At 55.0% G+C, this 10,140-nt stretch overlaps 1 long non-coding RNA gene across 6 annotated transcripts in view; it reads right to left on the bottom strand.

Annotated features, from left to right (window-relative positions):
* LOC123567189 (uncharacterized) overlaps nt 1-10,140 on the bottom strand; it is a 37,289-nt gene that overhangs the window by 21,862 nt on the left and 5,287 nt on the right. For all 6 annotated transcript variants that reach the window (XR_006690028.3, XR_012418718.1, XR_012418720.1 and 3 more), the window contains one exon: nt 749-896. This is a non-coding gene — a long non-coding RNA (uncharacterized lncRNA). The remainder of the gene's footprint in view (nt 1-748; nt 897-10,140) is intronic.

Raw genomic sequence — 10,140 nt, 5'->3', positions numbered from 1 at the left:
AGTGCACGGGGAGAGGGTTGGCCATGACCAGAGACCAAACACTCAGGGATGAAGGGGGAGCGTTTGGGGGCCAATTAACAGGAGACCCATGGAAGGAGCCCCAGACTGGCCATGGGGAGTCCTGGGCTACCCTGGCTCTCAGTGGGACCAGGAGGAGGCCCCGCCCTTGGCTGTGCCTGGACGCCCCACTTGCCCAAGGGGGCCCCAGCACGCTCAGCCACTGGGAGTTCAGTGGGCAACAGGAGAGGAGTCTCAGGGGAGGGCAGAGCTCCCAGGAGGCTCTCAGCCAGGCCTCTTCTGGGTCGCCTTCCTGTCCCTGCCCCCTCCCCTTCCTGGGTCAGGGCCAGGTGCGATGGGCTCAGGCAGCGGCCCCTCCCCAGCTGTCAGCACTGGAGCTGCCGCCAACACCCACACCAGCACACCTGGCCTGCCCTGTGCCACCCTGCCACCCGGCTGCCACCCCTTTCCCAGCTCCTCCCTGGGCCCCACCAGCTCCTGCGGCGCCCTCAGCCCACAGTGTGGTATCTGAACTCTGGACAGCTGGATCCAGACTTCCAGAACCACAGTGCCTTTGAACTAGAGAATCCTAGAACAACACATTCTTACAACCAGAAAATTCCAGGACCATCGACTACTGGGATATTTTCCATTCTAGTCCCAAGAACTCTTAGAACTAAATAATTTCAGGAATGCATATCTTAACAAACAAAGATCAGACCATGGAAACTAGGTAATTCCCGTTAATTACCTTCTTAATTCCCAAGTAACAATCCCGTTGTCCCAGCGGATAGGAGCCCCATGTTCTTCACACCACCCAGACTAACAGACACCCAGGAGCAGAGCAAGGCGCCCTGGTTGGGGGCCATTCACAAGGCCTGCACTTTGTGAGCCTGCGCCTGGAACAGAGAAGGCGGGAAGGGGCAGGGGAAGAGAGACGGCGCTTCTGAGCAAACTGGAGGTGCTGAGGGCCTCTCCTCCAGGACCAGGGAGGCTCCCTCCACCTTGGCCAACAGAGAGGAGCTGAAGAGAAAAACCGCAGTTGATGCCACAGGGTTTGGGCGGCGGGTGTGTGGTCACCGGGGGTGGCAGGAGCTCTCCCCTTCCTGGCGGGAGTTTGGAATTTTCTCCTGGCAGGAAGGGCCCACCCTCCCAGGAATGGAAAACAATCCTTGGCAGCTGGCCCCTGAGGCGTGCAAGGTCTTTGACAATCAAACGCAACTGTCCTCCCTGCCCCACCCCCAGCACAGTGCAGGGGAGAAACCGAGGCAGAATCTCCTCTAAATCAAGAATCTGAATCTTTCCCTGGCGGATTCCAGTCTTCCCCATCTGTGATCGTGGAATGTCAGAGCCCAAGAGGGACACAGGGGTGGGGCCAGGTGAGCCCCTGCCAAGGCAGGTAGGAGCTGAGACCAGAGATGGCAGTGGTTTGCCTGAAGTCACTCAGCAGGCTGAGGAGGTCTCTTATTGGCTCCACTGAGGCTCACTTCCAGGGCCTCTTCCAAGAAACTGAGGCTCACTTCCAGGGCCTCTTCCAGGAAACTGAGGCTCACTTCCAGGGCCTCTTCCAGGAAACCTTCACAGGCCACCCTTCCTCAGGCCCCTTTGTCCCTTAAGCCTTTCTCAGCTGCCGAGCCGGGTGCTTTGGCTTTTTTTTTTTTTTGAGATGGAGTTTCACTCTTGTTGCCCAGGCTGGAGTGCAGTGGCACCATCTTGGCTTACTGCAACCTCCGCCTCCCGGGTTCAAGCGATTCTTCTGCCTCAGTCTCTGGGGTAGCTGGGACTACAGGTGTGCAGCCACCACAACTGGCTAATTTTTTGGATTTTTAGTAGAGACAGGGTTTCACCATGTTGGCCAGGCTGGTCTCGAACTCCTGACCTCAGGTGATCCACCCGCCTTGGCCTCCCAAAGTGCTGGGTTTAGAGGCGTGAGCCACCACGCCCGGCCTCAAGTGTTTGGTGTGAGTGTCTCACCTTCCTGGCCTGGGCTGTGATGGTGCCTTTCCATCAGCCTGGAACCAGATGGAAACCATAAGCTGAGGCCTCCAAGCCCCTGCTCAATCACCTCCCATGGCTCTGCGCTGCTCCAGAACAAAGTCCAGTGCAGCCTGGCACCTGGGGGAGGTGGAACCTGTGGCTGCACTCCAGTCTCATCCCTTGGTCTCACTGGGCGTGGGTCTCTCCGAGTTTCTCGCAGCCCTCACCCCTCCATTTCTCCCCCTGCAGGCTTGGCCCTCACTGCCCCGTCCCTGTGGCCACTTTCTCTTCTTCCTCTTTCCTGGCCTCTTCAGCCTCCCCTGAGACCGCCTTCCTCTGGACTCCCTGCCTGGGGTGGGACCCCTCCCCAGCCTGCCTCCCCAGCCCTCACACCACTGCACAGCACTGACGGCCTCTCCCTCTGCCTGGCGCCCCCTCCCTGAGGCTGGCCTGGGTCTCACTGACACTGGATCTTAGACTGATGCCCCTGGTGAATGTGAGCTGAGGGCCGACTGTGGGTATCAGCCGCTCAAACGCCTTCATTCATCAAATCCTGGCAACAACCGGAGGTGGCCTCTCGTCTTAGCATCTCCGATTTTCAGACGATGAGACTGAGGCACAGTGTGTTTAAATCACTTCCTCAAGGTCACTAAGGAAGCCGTGGAGCTGGGAATGGAACCCTGAAAGTCCGCTCCAGAGTTTACACGCATCCTGTCCCATTAGGTCACCCTGCCCCAGGGGAAAAGGACAGAAGCACCCAGCCCCACAGCTCTGGGGAACCCACATCCGGAACCCCTGGGCCAGAGACCACCTAGCTCTGCCCCCCGAGGCTCGGAGAGGTCCCTGGTTCCGGAATCCACTGCCCCCCACCCCACAACATACGTGCACACAGACCCACATACACGAGTCACACACAGACCCAGACACAAGCCCTGGGCCCCGGACTGGCTGCAGGAAGCACGCAGCTGCCTGAGCTTTTTTCACTTCAGCTTTTCCTAAATTTGCTTTGAGGAAGTTGCTGCCGCCTTGGAGTTCTCCCTGGTCTCTCACGCGCTCCAGACCACATCTCCCCCACCCTCCCTTTTCTGGAAGCCTGGAGAAGAGAGACCCAAATAAAGGGCCCTGACCTAGCGGGAGTGGCCCTTGACACTCCCATGACACAGAAATGCATCCTGCTGCCGGTGGCAGACAACAGTGCCTGGAACAGAGCAGGCAGAGCGGGGTGCGGGGTCAGGAGCCTGGGGCAGCAACATTGCAGCTGAGAAAGTGGCCTCTGCAAATTTCTAGGGACGTGCATTCCAAGAATCGGGGAGAGCCAGTGCAAAGGCGCCCAAGGCGGCGGCCAGCCTGCGGCATTGCAGGAACAGAGAGGAGACCAGTGTGGCCGTGAGGCCTGGGAGGAGCGGGTCCTGGGCACTGCGGTGGCCTGAGCTCTCACTCTGCATCCAGCCGAGCTATGGAGGGTGTGCAGCAGAGGCAGGGTGCAATCGACGGGGGTTTATTCGACTCTGGCTGCCGGGTGGATAGATGTGAGCGTCAAGAACAGAAGCAGAGCTGGGCGCTGTGGCTCACGCCTGTAATCCCAGCACTTTGGAAGGCCAAGGCAGGTGGATCACTTGAGGTCAGGAGTTCCAGACCAGCCTGGCCAACATGGTGAAACCCCGTATCTACTAAAAATACAAAAAAAAAAGTAGTCAAGTGTGGTGGCAGGAGCCTGTAATCTCAGCTACTCTGGAGGCTGAGGCAGGAGAATCACTTGAACCCGGGAGACTGAGGTTGCAGTGAGCCAAGATTGTGCCACTGCACTCCAGCCTGGGCAACAGAGGAAGACACCATCTCAAAAAAAAAAAAAAGAAAAAGAACAGAAGAGGGAAACCAGGCAGAACGCCAGAGGGGCTGGGGCACTGCTGTTCCACCAGGACCAGGCGGCCCTGACCATCTGGGTGACCCTGGGCGAGTCACCTCATTCATTCTTAGTTTACGTGTGCCTTCAGGGAATGGGTCTTTCAACAAAGTTGAACTCCTATGATGTGCTCAGCACCGTGCTAGGTGCAGAGGGTAGAACAATAGCAAGACAGACACAACCCGGGACCCAAGGAGGTCACCTCCTGGCTGAGAAGATGGACATGGAGCACAAAGTGGGGAGGGAGAAGCAGAGAGTGCAAAAGAGCAAACATCAGGCAACCCTGATGCAGGCGGGGGTCAGGGAAGGCTTCCAGGAGGAGGTGACATTGGAGCCAAGCCCAGAAGGGCAAGTTGGGGTGGAGGGAATGGCATTCCAGGTAGGGAGAATGGCCACACAGGAGCTCTGAGCATTGGCCTTCCGCTTCCCCAAGGGGCTTCCTCTCCTCTCCCTCCCCAGGTAGACGAGCCCAGAGGAGCCTGGCTCTGGAGCCCAGTTTCTTCTGTTAAATGGGGGTGACCTTTGTGCCTGCCGCCCCCTTCCCCATGTGTGAGGAGCAAATGGACCACGCGTGACAAGGGCAGGTGCAATGCCTGGCTCATGGGGCACGACAAGCTATGAGATCCACTTCCCACGCCCACCCACCCATCTAGGATGGAGAAGTGAGCCCCCTGGGATGATGTCCGATGGAGGATCTCGGGGAAGGCCTCCCACAGCCCACCCACAAATCTCTCCCTAACTCACTGCCTGCTGTGCCTGAAGTCTCTCTCACAAACTCATTCCGAGGTAGGAGGTGGGACTTGACTCCAGAGGCACAGCTCAGACACTGGACCAAATTGAGGACTAGCTAAAACAGGTCGGGGGAAGCACCTCCCCCTAAGACACGCCCACCAGTGTGCCATATCAGTTTACCATTGTCATGGCAACACCCAGAAATTGCCAACCTCTTCCATAGCATTGACCTAACAACCCAGAAGTTGCCCCCTTGTCCTGTAAATTTCTGCATAACCCACCCCATCATTTGCATATCATTAAAGTCGGTATAAATATGAGGGCAACCCTTCTTCTGAGCTGCTGCTCTGGGCCCACTGCCTATGGGGTAGCCCTGCTCCAGGAGGCGTGAGACCTCTGCGGCTACTGTACCTCTGCTGCTTCAGTAAAAGGTGCTGTTTATCACCACCTGCCCGCCCTTGAATTCTTTCCTGGGAGAGGCCAAGAACCCTCCCAGGCTAAGCCCTAATTTGGTTAGCCCTTTCTTGTCCTGCATCAGTCAATTCCTTGGCATCATGAATGTCCACCCTTCTTATTCGGGTTAGCCCTGGCAGGGCATCACTCAGCCTTCACAGCTCAGCTCAAGCCCCCCTCTTTCAGGAAGCCTTCCCTGATTGCTAGAGCCCACAGCATCTCTCTTTGTCAGTCTTTTTGCTCTGCACTGACCTTTGGCCTTTGGAGTCTCAGCCTCAGAGCTGAAAGGGCTCTGAGAAATTGTGCAACCCTGCCCTCCCTGAGCCTGAGCCTGAGCCCTCATGCCACAGACAAGGAAACTGAGGCCTAGACAGGCCTCACCAAGCCTGCACCATGAGTTCTCAGGGGAGCTGGGACAGGAGGTCACCCAGTACCCAGCCTGGTCACTGTCCACTATGCCACACAGCCAGTGCAGGCTGGGTTTGCCATTTCTTTGTTTCATTTTTTATTTTATTATTATTATTATTATTATTATTATTATTTCGAGACAGAGTCTTGCTCTGTCGCCCAGGCTGGAGTGCAGTGACACGATCCCAGCTCACTGCAACCTCCACCTCCCGGGTTCAAGCGATTCTCCTGCCTCAGCCTCTTGAGTAGCTGGGATTACAGGCACCCGCCACCATGCCCGGCTAATTTTTGTATGTATTTTTAGTAGAAACGGGGTTTTGCCATGTTGGCCAGGCTGGTCTCGAACTCCTGACCTCAGGTGATCACCCGCCTCGACCTCCCAAAGTGCTAGGATTACAGGCATGAGCCACCTGGCCCTATTTGCATGTTTTTAATGAATTATAATATCCTTCACACATGCTGAAAGAAGGGAACACCTATCTCGCTGCAATGTGGGACTTTCTTTGCAACTTGCCCTTTTTGCTCTGCACTGAGAGGTCCCTCTGTGAGGGGCACCTGCAACTCCAGCTCCACCTGCACTGCCGCATGACGCTCCCACGTCGAGGAGACAACGCTGAGCATGATGGCCTCAGGGCCAGTGGACTTTTGGATGGTTTCCAGGCTCATGCTATTGATCAGGTTTTTAAAGATCAAAGTGTAATGGCTAGGTGTGGTGGCGTCCATCTGTAATCCCAGCACTTTGGAAGGCCGAGGCTGCAGAATTGCTTGAGCCCAGGAGTTCAAAACCAGCCTGGGTGACTTAGTGAGGCCCTGTCTCTATAAAATAATTTTTTAAAAATCAGCCAGGCATAGGGCTGGGCACAGTGGCTTACGCCTGTAATCCCAGCACTTTGGGAGGCTGAGGCGGGCCGATCACAAGGTCAGGAGTTGGAGACCAGCCTGGCCAATATAGTCAAACCCATCTCCACTAAAAATACAAAAATTTGCTGGGTGTGGTGGTGCATGCCTGTAGTTCTAGCTACTTGAGAAGCTGAGGCAGAAGAATTGCTTGAACCCAGGAGGCGGAGCTTGCAGTGAGCTGAGATTGCACCACTGCACTCCAGCCTGGGCAAGAGAGCAAGACTCTGTCTAAAAAAAAAAAAAAAAATTAGCCAAGCATGGTGGCGTGTGCCTATAGTCCCAGCTACTTGGGAGGCTGGGGCAGGAGGATCACTTGTGCCAGAAGGTCAAGGCTGTGATGAGCTAGGATTGCATCACGGCACTCCAGCCTGGGCAACAGAATGAGACTCCATCTCAAAAATAAAAAAATAAAAGAAGGTCAAAGTCTGCCAACTCCTGAATTCAAGGCCTCGTGTAAGACAAGCTCACCCGAACAGGGGTTTCATAGGAGGGGCCAGTAGGTGCTTCATTCGTCCCTCTGTCCCAGTCTCTTCCACCTCCCAGTTCTTCACTGAGCACCTACTGTGTGCTGGACCCTGCTGGCTGGCAGGCCTGCCGAGGTAACCCTGAGACAGAGGCTGGGGAGGGGCTATGGTGGGAGGGCAGCAGCTTTGCAGCTCCAGGTTGTTGCTGCCAGATCACCCTACTGCCCAAAGAAGCTGGAAATCTGAGTTCTGTGTGAAAGCTCCTGACTTGTAAAAGTCAGCTCCCCTTAATTGTCTTTTGCAGCTCTCAGGACCAAATAAAGCGTAACCGCAAGCTGGGCTGGCCCTTGAGCTACCAATTGCCAGCCCAGACAGCTCTTTTCCATGCACCACACCAGGACAGCAGACAGGGACACCGAGGCACAGCAGGAGGAAGGACGACTCTGTTGGTCCCGCACCGCAGCGGCACAGCAGCCTGGGATGAGCTGGCAGGCTGCAGCCGCCTAGTGAGCAGCCTTGAATGCCTGTTGGTGCTTAATAAAGGCTGGTAACGGTGACATATGAATACAATTGACCCTCGAGGCCGGGCACAGTGGCTCCCTCCTGCCATCCCAGCACTTTGGGAGGCAGAGGCGGGTGGATCACCTGAGGTCAGGAGTTCAAGACCAGCCTGGCCAACATGGCGAAACAGCAACTCTATTAAAAATACAAAAATTAGCTGGGCATGGTGGTCTGTGCCTGTAACTCCAGCTACTTGGGAGGCTAAGGCAGGAGAATCTCTTGAACCTGGGAGGCAGAGGTTGCAGTGAGCCAAGATCTCGCCACTGCACTGCAACCTGGGCAACAGAGCAAGAACCTGGATCAAGAAAAAAAAATATATACAATTGACCCTCAAACAACACGGGTTTGGAATTGGAGTTTCCACTTCTTTTTTTTTTTTTTTTTTTTTTGAGGCAGAGTCTCACTCTGTCGCCCAGGCTGGAGTGCAGTGGCACAATCTCGGCTCACTGCAAGCTCCGCCTCCTGGGTTCATGCCATTCTCCTGCCTCAGCCTCCCCAGTAGCTGGGACTACAGGTGCCCGCCACCACACCCGGCTAATTTTTTGTGTTTTTAGTAGAGACAGGGTTTCATTGTGTTAGCTGAAATGGTCTCGATCTCTTGACCTGGTGATTCGCCCATCTCAGCCTCCCAAAGTGCTGGGATTACAGGCGTCAGCCACCACGCCTGGCCTTCTTTTTTTTTTTTTTTTGAGATGGAGTCTTGCTCTTGTTCCCTAGGCTGGAGTGCAATAGTGCGATCTCAGCTCACTGCAACCTCCACCTCTTGGGTTCAAGCGATTCTCATGCCTCAGCCTCCCAAGAAGCTGGGATTACAGGTGCGCACCACCACGCCTGGCTAATTTTTATGTTTTTAGTAGAGACGGGGCTTCACCATGTTGACCAGGTTGGTCTTGAACTCCTGACCTCAGGCCATCTGCCTGCCTTGGCCTCCCAAACTGCTGGGATTACAGGTGTGAGCCACTGCGCCCGGCTTTTTTTTTTTTTTTTTTTTTTTTTTTGGTAGAGATAGGGTCTGTCTATGTTGCCCAGGCTTATCTCCAACTCCTGGGTTCAAGTGATCCACCTGCCTTGGCCACCCAACGTGCTAAGATTACAGGCATAAGCCACTATGCCCAGATTATTTTAATAACGTTTTCTTTTCTCTAACTTACTTTATTGTAAGACTATAGTATATAATACACGTAACACACAAAATATGTGTTAATCAACTGTTTTCACAGTCAACAGTAAGTTATTGGTAGTTAAGGCCAGGTGCAGTGGCTCACACCTGTAATCCCAGCACTTTGGGAGGCTGAGGCAGGCGAATCACTTGGGGTGAGTTTGAGACCAGCCTGGCCAACATGGTGAAACCCCATCTCTACTAAAAATACAAAGTTAGCCAGGTGTGGTGGTGGGCATCTGTGATCCCAGCTACTCGGGAGGCTGAGGAAGGAGGATCTCTTGAACCCAGGAGGCAGAGGTTGCAGTAAGCCGAGATTGCGCCACTACACTCCAGCCTGGGTGACAGAGCAAGACTCAGTCTCAAAAAAAAAGAAAAAAAGTTATCGATAGTTAAGTTTTAGGGGAGTCAAAAGTTATACATGGATTTTTTTACTGCATGGGGGGTCACTGTCTCAATCCCCACATTTTTCATGGGTCAGCTGTAAACAAATGTGCAATGTGGAACCAGGGAAGCTGCTGAGGCGGGAGGTCCTGCCTCTGACTAAATGTTATGTGAAATGCTGGGAATAGTGGTTCTCAGGAAGCAAGAGTGAAGCACTGGGCATTGGGCTGGATCTTGTGTCTGTCACTCCAGACCCTCTGTCACTCCAGACCCTCAAGCCGTCCTTTCACCCACTGCTCTGTGCCCCAGGATGCTGACCTCTGGGGACTATATCAACCCAACTCCCTTGCCACTTCCAGCTGGGTTCAGCCATCGGCATCAACAGCAGAACAGAAGATTGGGGTCAGTGCTGTGTTGGTAAATGTCTAACAAGCAACTCCCTGGAGGAACGGCCCTGATCTCTAGTGTCTGCCTATTTCCCTGGTGTAAATACTCCCGCTGCAGGTGGAGATGGTGTCACAGATGGACAGGGGATGACATGGTATCTTTATGGGTCCTAGTGTTGCCATGCCAGTGTGTCCATAGGCCCTGGGCCATGGGGGAAGATGGCATGGCGTGTCAATGTCCAGGTATGTTCCCAGGTGCTGGCATGGGGATGAGCTGGGGCTTTCACGCCAGCTGGTCCTCCTCTGTGCTAGGATCCCCATCTATCAAGTGGGGGTGACAGGCAGCTCCTTGCTGCCTCCTGTTGAGGGGTTTCTGTGCAATAAGGCACACAGTCCTGCCTGGCCCAGTGCCTGGGGCCAGTGAGCCTTCAGTAACAGCGGCCATGGTGGTGACCATTGCCTGGGTCCCTGCTCGTGCCCCTGGCTGGCTGACCAGGCTCAAGGACGGCCTGGGGTGGAGGCCTGCCGGAGAAGCCCACTGGGGAGGAGACGGTGGTCAGTAGAATGGGGAAGTTGGCGAGGCAGCTATCTTTAGTGCCTTCCCTCACAGCCGTTTTCCTCTGCCGGGCTAAGCAGGACTCTGGTGGGGACTGGGTGGGGAGGGGTCACTTCTCCATAGTCACATGAAGCCCAGTGACCTGGAGGCCAGCTGTGCAGGCTCAGGGCCCAGCGAGGGTGGGGCTGGCTGTGGTACTGGGCTCCAGGAGACGTCATCCGTAAAGAAGCAGGAGCCCATTGTATGAGCCTGGGAGAGCG

This window comes from Macaca fascicularis, chromosome 10 (genome assembly GCF_037993035.2).
Source record: "Macaca fascicularis isolate 582-1 chromosome 10, T2T-MFA8v1.1".
In the NCBI taxonomy this organism is placed as follows: domain Eukaryota; kingdom Metazoa; phylum Chordata; class Mammalia; order Primates; family Cercopithecidae; genus Macaca; species Macaca fascicularis.
The sequence above is the reverse complement of the archived record's forward strand: the minus strand, read 5'-3'. Positions and strand labels throughout refer to the sequence as shown.